At 39.8% G+C, this 19,602-nt stretch overlaps 1 pseudogene; it reads right to left on the reverse strand.

Annotated features, from left to right (window-relative positions):
* Positions 1-15,880: 15,880 nt before the first annotated feature.
* LOC136181043 (uncharacterized) lies at positions 15,881-19,312 on the reverse strand (annotated as a pseudogene).
* Between the last annotated feature and the right edge of the window lie 290 nt (positions 19,313-19,602).

Below are 19,602 nucleotides of genomic sequence, written 5' to 3' on the forward strand. Positions count from 1 at the left end.
GTAGTACTGACTCCGGAGGAAAACACACACACACACACACACACACACACACACACACACACACACACAGGCTTGTTGTTCAACTTCAACTTCAAGATGATATTGCTCTGTCTTTACATTTTTCTGGTGGTAGGGGAAGTGTGCAGACGAAAACTTAAAGGAGCTTTTCATCCGTCAGTCATTATTGGACTAGAGGTCCTACCAATTTGAGATAACAGAGAGATCAATGAAAAAGGTCGGACTTTCATCAAAGGATGAGCCCGGGAGATTGACTTGGAAAACATCTCTTTGTCCACCACTTTTAGGGAAGAATGATGTGTGTGTGTGTGTGTGTGTGTGTGTGTGTTAATAGTAAGTATATGTGTGTATCTGTGTGAGCAGGGATTATCTTCATCATTTCTCCCTGCATGCTTTCTCACCATCAAGCATTTCTCATGATTCTTAATTAATCTGACTCACATCAAGATTGAAGCTGTCTAGCTTATCGTGAGGAAAATAACTAATTCATCTCACACTGCAAACTTTGATGACACTTTTCAAAGTAAAATCAACGGCAGTAATCAACATTGCAAACAGCACCTGTGTGTAAACAGGTTTGTCTCTTTTTTTCTGTATTAGCAATCTTCTTGAATCTTGCAAAAGATTATGGAGATTAATCGCATCAGGATAGCAGTCGCCCATGTGCTGCTGTCTGAGAGCCAGAGGTAGATTTGTTTGCATCATACATCATCGCTGCTCACCACACTGCCTCGCATAATCGCTTTCCGTCTTCTTTCGTGTTGCACCACAGGAAGTAACTTTTTTGGCCGTGGTGTTGAACTTAACCGCGGAAGACAACACCTGGGTAATTACTCTGGATACTAAATCACAAGTTACAAAGGCCTGCCACGCACTCCTTCAAACAGATCGCTTTTTCTGCACCGTCAATTTGCTTCATTTTTAGGAGGCTGACATTATGCAGAATCTGCACTTCCTTTTACTGAATAATTGGTCAATTATTCGCTGCATGGTTTCGAGAATGATAAATATGTTTTTCTGTGAGAGAAAGAGTATTAAACCACAACGCACGCTCTAAGGCACTCACAGGTAAAGTATGAGAAACAAGTGAGAAGCCTGCATGCTGGAAGTGCTTTTTTTTTTACTGTAGTTCAAAGTACAACACAGGAACATGCAAGACAGCACGCTTAGCCTCATTATCAGTCAAACTAAAAGTCATACTACGGGGATAAATGTGGGATTAGACGTTGCTAATGAGTCCGTGTTAAATATGTTTACATCGCAGTGAACCCGTGTACATGGTGGATAAATGTTCCAGACAACCTTAGGCAGCGGCTCGTTTGCTGAGCTGCAGCTCCACTGCAAGAGGACTGTGGGGATTTGGTCAAGGAAGTAATTGGACACAACAACAAGCGAGGAAATTGATCACAGCTGTTGTAATTAGGAGAAATATGGGACAATCAATTTTTTTTATTGTTTTCTGGCTCGACGCTGAGTTGCCTACAATAACTGCATTCCAAAATACGAGGTAGTACAGTAAAGAGGGATCCTTTTATGGTGTACTCACATTGATTAAGCAATACTTGAGGATAATAAAGCAATAAATAATTTCAATCATGGTGAGAGTTATCATAAGAGTGAAACTGCAATGAAGGTTTGAATAGAATATCTTAACAGAACTGTATGTTTAAGTTATCGTGGGAAGGGGACAAGAAACTTTAAAGAGGACATATTTTACCCCTCTTCCACCTTTTCAAACAGTCCCCCTGTGCTCTAAATGAAACATCTGTGCTGTGCTTTTGTCAAAATATAACATGAATCAAGCACCAGAGGAGGTTTGTGACCCTGTATAAACCAGCTCTCTCAGAACGCTCCGTTTTGGTGTGTGTGTCTCTTTAAATGCAACGCCTGTAAGGTATAGTATGTGACATTGTAGAAATTAATATAGCAGGTCAAACTCCCTCTGGGTTTGTTGTTTTCAGCTCTGTGTTCCCACACGATGGGATGGCACTTCTTTCAGCTTGTTTATGTTTCGCTCAGAGGCTCCAACATGTTTAATTTCAGTGACCCACTCCCCTCCCAAAGCCTGATTTATAACCTACAGTACATGTCGAAAAGACGCAGGCCACCAGCCATGATTGATCTACAGTTTCCTCTCCGGGCTTGCATCACATATAAACCATTGGGATACAGAGTCTGATCATGACGAGATGGTAAATATAAGTTCTTTGTATCAGTACGCACTAAGTTTTTTACAGAATATGGTCATTTGAGGCCACAAGAACTGAAATGATTACAGCCAAAATAGCCGTAAACAGTAATATTTGGCTATCAATGATGCTGGACTTTATATATCATGGGTTAACACATTATGATGTTTCTGCTACCTGCATACTGTAGATAAAAATAAAAATCAGCTTGCACTCTCAGAGCTTATGTTGAGCCATCTATAAATACCTACATTTATTTTGTCTCTGTGACACAGACAACTGACACTTGGGGACAACAGGGTTGTTGTACCCTGCAGATTGTAAAAACAATCTTTTATAACCTGTGGCTCATGCAAAATGAAACCTCACAAAGACAGATAAATAGAACATAGAAATTCACACCTACACCTCCAGCCTCTCATTTGCATACTCTCTCTTACCCAACACAATTTGACAAGCATAAGTCATGATCCAATACATTTTGGAAATCATTAATTTCTAATGATAAAAAGCACAATTTCCTCATATCTCTGAGCTTCCAGAGGTACTGAAGAAAAAATAATCCCCACCACAAATGGCCGGCAGAATCCATTAAAATCCAGCTTTGATTGATTTGATCTCTATATTAACTAAAGACCTACTGAAGTTATTTGACAAGGGAGTTGGAAGACAGTGTTTTATCAGGCCCCTTCAATGAGTCTCGGATTAAGTTGTGCTGCGGTGAAGATATCTGGCACAAGTCACACTATTGAAGGAGAGGAAAGGATGATGTCTCAGTCTGTGGGTGATGAGATTTGTGCTTCCAGCGAGGGAAAAAAAAAATAGACCTGTTATGGTCTGTTCGATTTCTCCTCGAGGAAACGTCTGCGAGGATGCACGGCCGTCTCCCAGTTTATTGAGAGATTGTTGCCATCTGTTAAGCAACATGCATACATGCCAGCTGTCATATCAAGACAGGTTATGTACTCATTAACTGTGCTGCTGTTTGTATTAGACACTGTAGCAGGTATTTCAGTGCAAGCTTAATGTGTCTTCAAGGCTGAAACCAAACATCCTGTTCTCATTGTAACCAGTTTACATGCACAAACACATCTTGCACAGACGTGGCACAAGAACACATATTACACACTCAAGCAGAGAAAGGCACTCGTAAAAATGCAATTACCTTTGCAACTTCCTTTCTGAAGTAGGCTCTTAAATTCATTCTTTACTGGCCAACAATCAATAGACTGTTTGACTTTATTAATTCAAGTTCATAAATTAAATACATTTAAAAACACAAACATAAAAGCATATTATGCATCAATGTGAAAATCAGTTTGATGGGAATAAACAGAGGTTGGAGGGCGGGGCCAATAGTGTCTTAACCCCGCCTCTGAAAAGCGTTAACTCGTCTAAGCCCTCTTCTCTAGTGTATCAAATGTTTTAAATAAAGGCCAATGTAGCAGAGAGAACTCCCATGATTCCCCGCTATCCTCGACGTCATCTTTTGTTATTGTTTCGATTGAGAGCCCCCTGGTGGCAGATTTTACATACTGTGCGTTTAAGAGTTTGTTAATCAGCAAAGGCTTTTAGTGACTACTTTATCTGTGGTAATTGTGTTTTCTTTTTGTATGCATTAAATGTTATTTGTTAAAATGATAAATAACAGAAATGTATCTTTACATTGAATTAGTTAAAATCAACTTGTCAGACAGTAAATACTCAAAGAAATTACAGATGCTTTAAATTATGAATAGTAAAGTACAGAAAAGTCAGCTTCAGTGAAGGGACATATTTTTACTTTATTACTTCCCACCTCTGCACAGGTTTCATATTTCAAAAATGCAATCAAAATGTCAAATTAAAGGTTTTAGTGTCTGTTGTATTGACATTTTGTAGATTATAGGATAAACCAGAGCATGGCTGGATGTGTATAAATCCTTAATGCGTTCTGTTGGAAAGCTTCGGGTTTGTGTCTGTGCAGGGCATGAGACGGAGTGACTGGAGGATGGGCAAGGTGCAACCTGAGCTCTAGAGTGAATCAAAATGTTCAGGCGCTGGGTATCGACTGTCTTTGAAAGCTTAATAGGAGACTTAATGGGCCCAGACAGGGAAACAACTTACATTTTTCATGAGGCTATTTCTCAGGGGGATTAATGTTTGGACAAGCTGACAAACCTAAATGATATTTAGAAACAAAGTGTTGTGGTTGCAACAACTCGGGCATCTCTGAGGATCAGTTTGGGTCAGATTCTCACTGCTGGAGCAGAGGGCTGAAATGGATTTCTCTCAAAATGAAACAGACACACAGTACAGTATACCTGCTCGGACAGGACAGGCTCTGCAGTGCTGTTACCTCGCAGTGCAACTATAAATACTCTGAAGCGTTTATCATAAGGTGCCCATAAAGGAAGATGAGAGGGTGAGGACAGTTATAGGTTGATGTGCTTTCTTTGCTGGGACATATCAGTTTATCTCTCTGCAGTGAGTGGATGGAAAGACTGGTCCAAGAACTGCAGGTGTGGCAATCCTTTAACCTTGAAACTATTTTCATATACTCCATGTTGCAATAGAAATGTGTTTTTTCAAAGATACAATGGAAGGTGCTGAAGGGTCTAAGCTAAATACTTAGGTTGGAAATTACAGGGTAACTGATGATACAATACGATAAGCAATGCATGGCCCGCATAATGATAATATCATGATACAGTGATTCTGCATTTATTGATATATGGCAAGACAATCATTTAATGATAAGTGCACAATTAATGTAATTTTTCACAATTTGGTGTCAGTTTCACTTCTTATCATGCCTCATCCTTAAACTTATTTTCACTGCTGTCAAACATTGTCCTGCTCTAGTGACATGGGGAGTTAATTTATCAGGGAAATCTGTTAAGAACGCCATATTTTTAAAAATCAAATCATCGATATTTCAATCAATCTATCAATTACTATTTGTGTAGCGCCGTCTGTTGTGGCGACGACACAGTCCGATGGTGGTGGCTGGGAGTCAGGTACATCGGTTGGTAGTTTTTTTTCTTCTATCTTAGTCAGCTTTTGCTTAAAAATACGACTTAAGAACTGTAGTTTTTTTGAAGCCTTGGTACTTTAGAATTCTATTGATCATTAAAAAATAGAGGTTGTCTCATTTTAAAACAAGTTGTATTGAAAAGTACCGAAAATGTTGTCAACCTTAGCACCCATACATGAAAACCCCAACAGCCACCCAATCAAAAAAGATAGAAAAATACTTTCTAAAATCTTTATTTACACAGGAGTGAAGACTGTTACCATTAAAACTCCCTTTTTCTAAAGTGCTCTGGCCAAGGCAGACAGCATCAAGATCAAACAGACTTTTGAACTCACAAATAAAAGGTTACAGATTACCATATGAATAAAAACACATCTTCAGACATAAGAATGACTTTTAATGCATCCAGTGAGACATGTTCTTTATGATTCAGGGAACTTTGCAGCTGATTCGAAGAAGAGGGAGCAGTGTACTTGAATGCCCCTTTTCATATTTCAGGGCAGACATTAGGGACAGTTAGAGAAGAAATAACTTCTCATACTTTATTAAGATGGAAGCAGAGTATGAACAACCTTTTTAATACAAAAACATCAAAGATTAAGACGAGACTGTTCAAGCAGATAAAGAGTAGGATGGATGGATGGATGGATGGGTAGGTGGATGGATGGATGGATGGATGGAGTAAGGATGGGTGGGTGCACGGATAGATAGATGGATGGGTAAGTGGGTGGATGGATGGATGGAAGGAATAATGATGGATGGATGTGTAGGTGGGTGGATGGACAAATGGATGGGTGGGTGGACAGATGGATGGACGGATGGGTGGATGGAGAAATGGATGGGTGGATGGACAGATGGATGGACGGATGGATAGATGGGTGGATGGATAGATGGATGGATGGGTGGATGGACGGACGGATGGATAGATGGGTGGCTGGATGGGTGGATGGATGGATGGATGGATGGATGGATGGATGGATAGATGGATAGATGGATGGGTGGGTGGATGGATGGATGGATAGATGGATAGATGGATGGGTGGGTGGATGGGTGGATGGATGGAAGGGTGGATGGATAGATGGATGGGTGGATGGATGGATGGATAGATGGATAGATGGATGGGTGGGTGGATGGGTGGATGGATGGAAGGGTGGATGGATGGATGGGCGGATGGACGGGTGGATGGATGGGTGGGTGGATAGATGGATGGGTGGGTGGATAGATGGATGGATGGATAGATGGGTGGATATGATGTTTTAACTCATGCACTAAACTCCTGAAAATATGTTCATGGTGAGAGTCCTGCTCATCAGCATTATCTCACCTGACTTTTCCTGCCTGGTAAAATTTCTGCGTAGATCCGATGTGTGAACACAGAAGGAAATATAACCACATGCTAATGAGCAGGAAGATTCACATCACACAGCCGGTGTGATCATTGTTCATTTAGTGAAGCTGCTTCCTACTCTGTTCTGCCTTCAATTACGTTGTAGTTTCACTGCCATCATAGGATCAGACTTTGTTACTTTATCCTCCTTCACTGCGTCATCCTTTTTACGTCATGCCCTGCGTCCTGAGCCCACCCTCCTCCTGGTCCGACAGGAAGGTGCCTGTGCAAACAGGCGACTCATGAAGATTTCACAGCAGCTTGTCCTGAAATTCTCTTGAAATATTCAGACGTGCATGTGAGAAGAAGACTTATAGAAAGATTATTATTAAATACATACAATACAAAGATAGCAAAGGAGAAGACGAACGAGAAAAGGGCCACATTTTTTACAAGGTTATCATAACTGAAAATGAAACACATCCTGCCTGCTCACTCACATCTCTCTGTCTACTCTGGCAGCAGTCTCACACATCCTCTGCTCTCTCTCTCTCTCTCTCTCTCTCTCTCTCTCCTGTGGGAACGGATTTAGTTGGATTTTTAATTATCCAACGCTGATTTCTAAATTAGTTTTTTTATGCCAAAACTAATAATAACAATAGACAGTGATGGATCCTGGGAGACTTGAATCTGCGCATGAGGAGACAGGCTGTTCTCTATCTGAGCCGTCAGAGATTACCACCCCCACTTAGAGGCCTATAAGCAAATAAAAACACTTGTAAGATAATTAAATGACACAATCACAGCAAGTTCTCAGTCAGTGGGATCCAGAAACACTCATATACGTCACGCTTTTCATTAACTAGTTCATGAACTACTTAACACAAAAAGAAATGGCACAAAAATATAAATTTATTACATAATCAAAAAATCCATAGACAAATCCGGGGGGAAAGTCAGAAAGTTGCATCTTCTGTATGTGTTGCATCAAAGAAATGAACCGGTCTCTACTTCCAGCATTGCTTTCTGTGTAACTTTACTTTTGTCGACATTGTAAAGAACGTGTGGAGTTCTTTAGCTTTGGTTAAAAAACGGGGAGTGCAAAAAAACAGACACTGTATGAGAGCGGACACTTTGCACACATTCACTGAGCATGCATAGGTACATAGATATCCTTCAGAGGTGGGTCGAGACAAGAATATTATAAATATTAGTAATTATAATCCTCTCTGAGTGATTCGATGTTTTAGAGCTCAAAAGTGACCGTCCACTTTGCATGCAGGTCTGGTTCTGGAAGTAGTTTTCCCCATTCAAATACTCTATTTACATTTCACCCATCCCACAATCAATTGAAAATGGTATCGCTTCTTTTCAAAAGATTTTACTTTTGTAGTTGTTAGAGCGTTTCTACTGTTAATTCAAGTTGTTTTAATATCTTGTAGTTTGTGTTGTTTAATATATAAACTACATTCATTGCGGTGCAACAAGGTTATTAGTACTTTTGCTAACTAGCGACACTATCTGTTCACATTAGGCGCAGAGGTGCGGGAAACATTGCCATGGTAACAGCCAGCTCCACCAATCAGAGACGTCGCTGTGACACTCTTTGATCGTGAATCATTAAAAATAAACGTCCCAGAAAAGTGAATACTGACATAAATCAGTGGAGGAGGAGGAGCTTATGACCTATACTGCAGCCGGTTTGAAGGGGGAGCTCTGAATCTCTTTGCATCACTTTTTAGGAGCAGTTATGTCATCCAGCTTTTTACACACTCTGATATGAAACCATTCAAAATCATAATTATATCGGTGCAACAATATGTTGCCTTGCTTTTGTTGACATCCTCCTAAGTGAGTAGTTGAAATGTTTCGGCATTTCCCAGCACTCAGCTTGATGTTTCCTACTATTTTTTGAAAGAAAAAAACACATTTTGTTGTAAATAATTTGTTTACTCAGAAAGAGGATTTGCTGACGTGATACAGAAAAAGTAATACTGTGATTGTTGGAAATGTAACACTACAGTCTTGTGGTGAAACAGTCCTTAATGCTGGAGACAGTGTCTTCAAATCACAGCAATAATTCTTCCTTTCCAACTGGGTGAAAGCCGCCCATCCATCCGTCCACCCACACACACACACACACACACACACACACACACACTGTCACTACTGTGTCTCACACACAAACACACACTCCCAGACAAACCTTCATCCCTCATTTACTGGCAGTATCTCTGTCTGTGTCCCACTGTACCTATGAACCAACACACCGATATCACTACATTTGACAAAGCTACACCTCCAGGCTGCGTCTGCTGGCACTTCGAGGTGAAAAACCTACAATTATTACCCAAAGACAGCAAACTGTATCCAAGCTTGGACACCAGCTACAGAGGATAGACAGATGGATGTTTACTTATTCTGTGTGCCGCATGGAAACTGAGCAGTCTGTCTTGGATCTCATGTTGTGTACCGTCTCTGGCGTTGGCAGCACAGTTCGAGCAGAGGCCCTCTGAATAAGCACATCCTCCTGCTCCCTTCTCGGGAGACCTAATTGTTGCTGGACGTCGTCTGTGATTGCTGCCAAGTTGCCGCAAATTTTCCATTTTCGCAGCTTTTTGTAACACCAAACATAGCAGGGTCCCTGCGCTGTTATTCTCGCCCCCTCATCAGATTCACGGCAATGGAGAAAGCTGATGAGACCAGAATAAGTTCCACCTGAAGGTCGTCGTCAGTCACATTTCCTACTCCTGGGTCAAACGCACAAACCACAGAATACTGGCAGGGCTTGAATTAAAAATATCCTCTGATTATCTGAATGTCTGACTAATATTTTAAGTTTGTACACTGGCAAAACCTATGCAAAAGTAATGGAATCTCAAAACTTCACACTATCACACTGTTCTTTGAGATTTCCTAAGGATTAAAACTTCATTTCACTATTTTTTCCTGATGTAAGAATACCCCAAATCAATAACCAATAATACCCAATACTAATACACTTAATACCAAAAATCAATTAGAGGGATGAACCAACATATGAGAGTAGCTGGTTATACACTGGGCAATTCACAGTGTTCACATTTCTACCATTGAAGGTCTCATGTTATGTAAAATACACTTTGTCATGTTTTTCTAAGTCCATCCTCTCTTTTGCCTGCTCCACTTTTCAGTAAAATGTCTGCTCAAACAGGCCGTTTGGAGATTATCCCTTCATGACATCACAAAGGGCTGTAACCCCTCCCCCAGGTGGGTGACACTCCTACAGCTAGGTGTTTGTTCTGTCCTCTGAGTCTGCCTTCTTATCGTAAAAACAATAGGACATGGAGCGAGAAAGCCCGAGTACACCCAACCCCTTCCAGAGAGGGGGCGTGGTCAGACACAGCTCATTTACATATTTAAAGGTACAGACACAGAAACAGCCTGTTCTGAGCAGGGCTGAAATACAGTGGTTTATAGGCATGATCAAATACAGGATCAGAGTGGATTCAGAACAAGAAACTTCACACACATGTTTTGGGGAGCTCTGAGACTTATTTAAACTGGCTGAAAAGGAGAATAACATGTTACCTTGAAAATAAATAGAAAAAACATCTTACCAAAATGCTGCAGAGTCAGTTATAATAGCAGAAATAATAAAAAAGAAACCCATAAGAAGCACGTTAGATTTAAAATACATCAAAACATACAAACACCAAACAATTACAGACAAAAAAAAACACATGAAGCTCATTTACAAAATCTCCCAGTTCAAAAGCTTTTTAGCATGCTAAGGTTTGCTCATAAGCACAGAGTAAAATGAGCTGATAGTGATTGGAAAAAAAAATGAAATTAGGTTGGTGTTAGAGGCACGAGGGTTTTAACCAAAGGTATTACAGGATTTTCCTGTGCAGAACATAAATATTCAAGTTGTCTTTGCAAAAATTCAGCTGAATAAATCTTATGTGCAAGCAAATTAAAATGTCCAAAACTCTGCTGCCTCTCTGAGTCCTCACCCGCACAAAGCCCTGGCAGCACATCGCCCCAACCCTCATCCGCCTCCACTGGCTCCCAATTAGATCCCGAATCAAAAACACAATACTCCTCCTCACTTAGAAATACTGTCATGTGCCTGAGTCCCTCAGCACCTATCTAACCTCCACACCCACACACTATGTCCCAAAAACTCCATTCCTCAGACACTGGCCTGCTGTCAATATCATCACAAAAAGAAAAACAAATACCACACACCAGATCGCTCGTACAAGAGGCAACCTCCAATGTTCAAAGGTGGAGCCAATGTGGAAGTGCAAATACCTGCAGTTCCTCGAGTGTCCACTCGAGGCTGACTTCAAAAGCTTGTAAAAATAGTTCAGCTAAAAAAAACCACTTTTCTGATCCTCATAGTGGTGCTAGAGAATAATTCAAGTCCTGAGGCTTCATCATCTGGGAACAAAGAATAACTCTCCAAAATGTTATTCATATTTTTTAAACAGAAGGACAGATTGCTCAGTGAATAAGTGGAAACTTTGAGCGAACTTTGGCTCTACATAAGAAAACAATCATTGGGGGTAAGTAGCAAGAAAATCACTGCCAGAAGTCCATTTAATAGTTGTGATATTTTCTTCCAGACAACAGAGATGCATTGAGCGATAGACCGACAGAATGTCATTGAGTCCGTAGATACAAAGTCATTCAGCTGATAAAAAAAAAACTGATTCAATGTTCTTCAGAGCATATCAGCTGTTTGTATTGATCTTGATCAGTGTTTCAGTTATAGCTTTGGAAATACATGAAGACGTGTCGCTTGCACAAACTGACTCACACTTTTATTTGGCCTCATAAATATCTCTGTGGAAACAGACAGAGAAAATGAACTCCCTGTTGAACAGTAAATATCAGTGTTCAGGTTCACATCTGACCTGCATGCACGCTGCTCTGCTCTGAGCTGTGAGTCAGACCTTGAGGGGATTCTAGTGCCACCTTCCAGCCTTACCCTCTCCAAGCCTGCCTGTTTGTATTGTTAAATAGCATCATACTCCGATACATTTTACAGCTCTTTTGTTGTGCAGGTTAAGATCTCATCAAGAATATGATTTAAATTGTAAAATAAAACGTAAAAGGCAGAATACAGTCATATAGCACACATGCTAATCTCTACACAGATTCTACATTAAAATGGGGGAGGGAGGGGTCTGGATTTTTGTATGGGAAGTGTTCTGGTTTCTGTTTGTAGTAAAAAAACGTCTGTATGGAGAGCAAACACAGGTGGGAGAGTCCATTGAAATGACATCCTGGCTCACTTTTGGTGGTCATCTGATGACGATTTATTTACCTCAGATATCTGCAGTTAAGAACCCATTCCAATCAAAAATGATCAACTTGACTGACACGGGTTGCGTAGCAGCAGGCTAAGCAAGTTGCCCAAGACGTTCCTTTCTCCGGCGACGTTTTCCAAGTTTCCTCCTGGGGGATCCCAAGTCATTAAGAAGAGGTCAAACAGCTCCAGTAACACTTGTAGTCTTGGTTGCAAGTCGCTATATTGGACTGTAAAAAAATGCAGCGCATGTAAAAGTAAGTCTTCACTTGAGGTTGTTTATTGCTGCTATAACTGCTGGTTACACCTGAAAGCTTGAGAAGCTGCCCATCACTCCCAGAAGAATATATCTCCATCAGACAAAAGCTCATGGGTTCTGAGATTGCACACATGCAGACATGAAAGCTTGTTTTTTTTACTCAAGGCCTGTTCACATTCTTGTACTTCTGCTCTACAAGTGAAGCCATGAGCCTTTACAAAGAAACAGTTTATGGTAAAATGCGTCTTGGGTTGCCGAACATATTAATGACTTGATGATGTATTATTGGTTACAGCGGGGAGGCTCTCTGTGTCTACTTTACAGGGAGGTCCTTGTTCATGATGCAGCGTGCCGCTGAAGGACACTTCAGCAGGCCTGTTGATTGCTGATAATTGAGTCTCACTGATTGTCAAGGTGATGGAGCCAGCTGAGCTAACCTTGTGATCTGAATGTGCTGTTGTGATAGTGGAGGTTGGATGCTTCCTGCTCTGTGAGAGATAAGGTATACTGTGGCTCATTGGGTTTATTTTTTGTGATTAAACACAGGAGACGTTTACTCACACTTCAGTTCACTGCTTGTCGTGCCGATGGCAAGGTGTCTCTCACCTCGAGCAGGTGAGGAAAAGACAAAAAGAAGCTTCTCTGCAAGATTACAAACGACGATAAAGAGAAAACCATGCAATGCCAAACGGCTTTGTCTGCCTCACATCTCAACACATCTTAATGCAGGTATACAATACACATCATTTATCAGGAAACGTTTCTTAATCTGTCTTTGGTGACTTAAAGACTTGTTGCTGATTGGTTATTCTCATTTTGTGGCTGAGAGATGTATGAACTGAAGTTTGAACCAAACAGACGCTACAGTATAAATGTACTTAATATCCAATTCTTTTGTACTGTTATTTTAATTCCCCATTAGAATGAGAGGAAAACACAGCAGGTAGCAATAAAACTCTCCGGGAGCGATTAGTCGAGGCTGATTGTGAATAAACACAGATTTGAACTCGTGCTGTAAGTGGTCGCCTGTGGTGAAGAACTTCTGTACCTACCATGAAGAGAAACAGGCTGCAATCAGGAGTCATAAACTCCAATTCATTCAGCGTCACTGGAGACTGTTTATCAGCTGCTTAGTGTGAAAAATATTGCATTTATCGTAAAGTGCACCTTGATGGTCCGTGTACCTTCCGTTCATTCTATTTCCAATTCTGAAACGCAAATCAAACAACAAACTTAGGGCCATTTTTTCTATTTCCATTTCTGAAACAAAAATCGGACAACTATTTAATTACCCTTTTTTTTAAAAACTATTGCATTTTCTGACTCAACTTTTAGTTTTCGGGGAAAGGCCTTAAATTTCTGTTTTTCCATTTTCAATTTTCAATTTTCAATTTTTACGCTTTTCAGTCTGTGGCCCGGAAATAAATAAATAATCACGCGGATTGGTCCGCTTGTCAGGAAGGGTCAGGAAGGTCGCGGTGCTCGTCTAGTTTAATTTCAACTTGGTGTCGATACGGTAACAATTCCTCGTGCGCAATGGACTCAACCAGTTATATCCTTTTTAAAGGAAACAAAAGGCTAACGCTTAAGGAGGACAACATGATTGGAGACAAAATCACCAGAATATTCCAGGTAAGTAACACTTTTTTTCGTTTGCTTGGCGAACATGCTAAAATCAAAGGATGCTATGCATAGCACACGAATAGCCGACTGATTAAGGCTTCTCAATGTTTTCTTTCAAAGGTATATGCTCCTAGCCTGTGCATAACTGATGATGACAATGTGGCGATATTCCCGGGATCGGCTGGACATTTCAGCTGCTTGGACCTTAGACCTCGTGGCCACTATGAGGTTCATGGGGATGATATTGCTCTACCAGTCGCCGAGCAGACTCCTCCATTGTCAGGCCAGAACCGTTTCCAGTTCCATCGTATAGCACAGCCCACTGCTGCTCTAGGATCACCTGCTCAGGCCATTGCTCCCACTACCCCGCGAGCAAGCATGAGTAACACCTTCCAAAGGTACCCCCAGTTCCATCACTTCAGAGCCCCTACCCTTGACTAGCAAGCTACATATTAAAAAGGGGGTTCGTTTGGGCCAAGGCTAGCTACATAAGAATACATCAACATCATTGTATTTGTTTTTGTGATCCTTTGTAACCAAGATAATTTTAAAACTTGAATCAGTTGTAATTGGATCAATTGTAATGTAGACTATGTATTTGAGATGAAATTAATTGATTTGACTTGATGTAAACCACTCCCACAACAATCTTTCTAGGTCTGTTTTCATTGCTGAGCTCAGCCAGGGGAAACTGAAGCCTGCCCGTATGGTTGTACTCAGACTGTTTGAGTTTGAAGCCACAACCACAGGTATCCTTGCAAAAATACATGATGTCCTGCAGAGTGATGACCCTCTCATCCTGACTGATGCCCAGGGAAATGAGATTGTGGACTCCGAAGGGACAAGAGGTACTAATTGAAAAAATGAATAATTGCATAAAAATAAATGAAAATGCTTTGTTTGATAAACTACATGCCCCATCTACTTCAATACTATGCTCTCTTTATCTCTTAATTTTTTGGACCCACAAAGTATTCTGTTCAGCTGTAAATGTGTTTACATTATATCTGTTACATGATTTGTCTTCCTCTCTTGCTAGGATCCAAGTATTGGAAGCAAAATGCAAAAAAGTTTCTTGCTGTCCCAGAGCAGATCTTCCATGAGTTCCAGCAAGGAACAAAGGGAAAGAAACTGAGGTAAACATTTGAGTTACTGCCTATCAATATTTGTCTTTATATTGTTTTAAATAACATCTCTCTTAAAAAACAAAAAAAAACAAAAAAAAAACAAGAAAGAGTTATATGAATATTGTATCATACATTTGTTTTTTGTTTTTGTTTTTAACCCTCCTTGTAGTAATAAAGATATGGACTCCACAGGTCTTCAGGGGGTCCATGATAAAATAGAAGAAGTGATCTTGGCTGCTCAAGGACTGAGGGAAGTCACCACAGTCATAAAAGACCTGTCAACACATGCCAGCAGCACCAGGGGCACCATGCTGGTTCTGACCAACACCATGATAACACACATGAAGGATGCCTTTGGTTGTATGCAAAGGTCTGTAACATAATTTGTTGTTTGATCTATATTAAAATCTACCTTTTAAGCAGGATCTAGTTGAATGTTCACGTGAATCAATCATTAATTTTTGCTTTTCCATGTTATAGTGAAACTGTCCCTTGCCAAGCTTTTACACATATGTAATATGTAGATTAAAGGAACAGTTCACCCAAAAATGAAAATTCTGTCATCATCTACTCACCCTCATGCCAGTTAAAACACAAGTAGCAAGTGGGTCTCCATTGACTTTCTATGCACTGTGTTGAAGTCAATGGAGACCCACTTGCTCTCCAGTAGTGCTGCAACCTCCTTGTGTGTTATATGGACAAACTACACCTGTGTTTTAACTGGCATGAGGGTGAGTAGATGATGACAGAATGTTCATTTTTGGGTGAACTGTTCCTTTAAGTAAAGACAAGAGAATATATTGAACTCTAATATTGCATATGTATTGTCCTTTTTATTTTTTTCATCAAACAGGGCTAATGGAAGAGCCTGTGATTGCCGTATGCTGCAAAAGCTTTGTTGGCTGCAAAAACTGCGTTGACCAGTGGATGCTGACATCCGACCAGTGCCTCACATTGCTACTGTTGCAATTTTAGCAAGTGTTTGATTTTATTTGTTAAAGGAAAGTGACAAAATATACAGTATATCCAGAACCAACTTGTCTTTATTTGACATATTTCTGCGTAATGTTTATCAGATACAGCAATGCATCTTGAAAAGGTACAAAGTTATAGTTTACCACATTATCTAATAAAACTGAAATATCAGGGTACTCTACAGCAAAAAGTTGTTCTGCTGATATTTTGTCCTCCTCAGTTGAGAAGGGGTCAGTTCCAAAGCAGGAGACTCTAGTCAGTGAAGAGCCAACATCCTGCTGGTACATGTCTGCTGCTTGGGAGGCATGGAGCAACAACTCCTCTCCCAGTTTTTTTGGACATCCTCCTGCTGCCGAGCAATTGGGTGTTCCTTTGCCTGTGAAGCAAAGCATAGGTCACAAAATGTGATTATGGTTAAAATTCACTGTCAACTTTAAAATAAGAAGTTCACAAAAAAGGACTGGATTGTGTGATACATGTTTTTTTTATTTAACTCACCTGGGATTCTGTGTGCATTCCATGCATGTACAGCTCTTGTTATACCAATCTTGCAAAGCTCAGCAGTAAGGTTAGATGTACAGTATCTAGTCACGTTGTCATCCATGTTGAGGACTTCCTGATCCTGCAGCTGTATGAGGGCCTCCTTCACTGGGTAATTTACCCGGTTAATTATCTCTACCCACGTTCGCTCTACCGTATGATTCTGTAGACAAGAAAAGGGTAGATTTGTTTTTAAACTAAAAGGTAGATAATATAAAAACAATACTCAATTAAAAGAATCCCCACTACATTTAGTCTGCAAAATCAACATGGTGAGAGGAAACAGGATTATATCAGATGTAAAAAGTTTACAGACAGTATGAAGAGGTTTGATTAGGAGTCCAAGGAGCAGGACCATTGATGCGTATGGGTACCTACAAGCACCCCCACTCAAGGGTGCATCTGGTTAAAGTGATATTTCGGTCTGCACAAAGATGTGTCCTATTGGGTGATATGCTATAGATATGCTATAGATATTCAACTCACCACAGTGTTTTTTGCCAGATCTCCTTGTAGCCCCCCCTCCCACATTTTGTACATTAAGGAGACCGTTACCTCACCTTTGTAGACTGAGTTTGGCAATATGGTTGCCTTTGCAAGTTGTGTCTGTGGTTAGACAGCATCTCCTGCATGTAGAGGGACAAGTAAAATTCCCGGCCATGGTCCACCCTGACCTGGTCCCACATCCAAGAACTGCTGATCTGTAAAATAGTGAAACATGACTCAATCAAATGTTGACTCATCAAATGTTGAGTCTACAATGTAGGATAGACCAACAATATTGCAATCTACTAGTGCACCGTTTTTGTGACTTATTGAAAAGAAGGGTGGCTATATTGGTCACAGATTATTTTTTTTACTGTCAGAAATGTTTATTTGGACATTTTGAGTTGTTTGTTTATTATTCTCACTTTAACAGAAGAATGTAAACAGGTGAAATGGGAACATTTTCATTTTTCATTCAGTTGCATAATAGTTCTACACACTTATAGTTGCCTAATAATTGTGCACACAGATTCTAAGAAAGCCAAAACTTATTTTTACTTTCAGGTTTGAGGTTTATTAACATTTTGGATTGACTGAAAGCACTGTATTTTTCAGGATTCATTTTATTATTTAACAACTACAGTGCTTTTGGTCAATCCAAAATGTACCCCCTGTTGTACCTCAGAGTACCCCTTGGGGTACACGGACCCCCATTTGAGAAATAATGGGTCAGTATGCCTATCACAAATAAAAAAGACAAAAAAAATCCGTTAGAATCCATATAACGTATAATAGTTTGTTATATGGATTCGACCGTTTTTCTAAAAAGTCACAAACAGTTTTAAAAAATGTCACAAAAATTGAAAAAAGTCACAAAGTCACAAAAAAACTTGCAGAAAAGTGAAGTTGTGAGAAAAGTTAGTCTTTAAATTACATACAAAGTAAAAAAAAAAAGTACGTATGTATAAAGACTAACTTTTCCATGGACTTTTTCACAAAAAATTACGCCTGCCTGAATTTTTGCCCTGGATTCTGAAATCAGAGAAAGGTTGAGAAAAGAAAAGTTAAGAAGTTCTGGACTAACCTGTAAACTTCTTCATATATCGTGAGGTTATTCTTGACTGGCATGGTTGCGTGGGCAACGACCTTACTGCTGTACCCATCTATTGCGAGAACATGTGTCACTCCAAACATGACCAATTTTTCATTCTGGTCGATGTGGATTTTGTGTCCCATGTATGCAGCACTGTAGGGGACGGGGTTAAGGTTACGTGCACCCTTTGGGGGAAAAGTAAGTAAAAGTTAGCTAGTAAAATACATTATACAATATACCACAACATTAAAGACTTGCAAAAAATACTTACACGTTTGCGCATTTCGTGATGGGGACGATGAGTTGTTCTCAAAATCTTCCCCACCCGGCATTCACCAGCAACCACTCCCATTGCAGACATACCTGTATGTTGACCCTGTCTGATGAATCAACATAAGTAAGCTGTAACATGTAGGCCTAGTCTTCATGGATTTATATTTCATAAAATATACGTAGTCTAGAAATAAATCAACAGAGGTGGGTAGAGGAGCCAAAAATTGTACTCAAGTAAGAGTATTGTTACTTCAGCATAATATGACTCAAGTAGAAGTAAAAAGTAGTCATCCAAATAATATTTGAGTTAGAGTAAAAAAGTATTTGGGGGAAAAAACTACTGAAGTACTGAGCAACTGTTGAGTAACATCTGATTAATTTGTGAAGACATGCATTTAATCAGAAAAAAATACAAAATACTAATCTTCAGGTAAATTTGAGTACTTCCAATCAATAAAATAATAGAATAAATAAAAATGAAAAATAAATTGAATATTTACAAAATAACAAATTACAGCACAAGAAACACACATTTCCAAATGTGATTGGTGAAACACAGTCAGGTGGTAGAGCCTATGGCGGAAGTCCCTCTGTCCGACAAAATAAAACATTAAATTGATGCGTAGGGGGATGATAATAATAATAATAATAATAATAATAATAATAATAATAATAATGCGTAGAATAGTGAATGGGTAAAGAAAAAAGTAACTAGCTCAGTTTGCCCTAATGGAGTGTAGTAAGAGTACATTCTTCTTCACAAATCTATTCAAGTAAAAGTAAAAAGTATGGAGATGATGTAAAACTATCTTAGAAGTACAATTCATCCAAAAACTTAATCAGGTAAATGTAACATAGTAAATGTAACTTGTTACTACCCACCTCTGTAACTCAAAGAAATCCAAAATAACTTAGGCCTACCTGATTTATTGCTCTGCTGATAGTAACCTCTAATTGTGTGTCGGATACATGTCCCCTCCTGGAGATGTGCACAAAATCTCCTGACACTCATTTCAGAACATCCTTGCTGCACACCTAATTGTAATAAATTTGTGGAAATATCCGCGTGCGAGAGATTTTGAGCAATCATTTCTCTAATTAAATTTCCACAGGGCTCGAGTGACACCATCTCGTCCAGTCTTCACACTCCTGCCAACCGAATCTGCTACTGTTGTGCTAAAGACGTGCTAATCGCGGGAAAAAAAGCTAAAATACTGCTTCTGGTTCTCCTTATAATACCGGCTCTTGTTTGTTTGTTTTAAAATCTGCTCCATAGATTGAAAAAGAAAAATGCCTGTTTTTTTGTTTTCCGATTTGCGTTTCAGCATTGGAAATAGAATGAACGGAAGGTACACGGACCCTTGATTATCCACATAGAGC

The sequence above is a fragment of the Labrus bergylta genome, chromosome 12, assembly GCF_963930695.1.
Source record: "Labrus bergylta chromosome 12, fLabBer1.1, whole genome shotgun sequence".
Classification (NCBI taxonomy): Eukaryota; Metazoa; Chordata; class Actinopteri; order Labriformes; family Labridae; genus Labrus; species Labrus bergylta.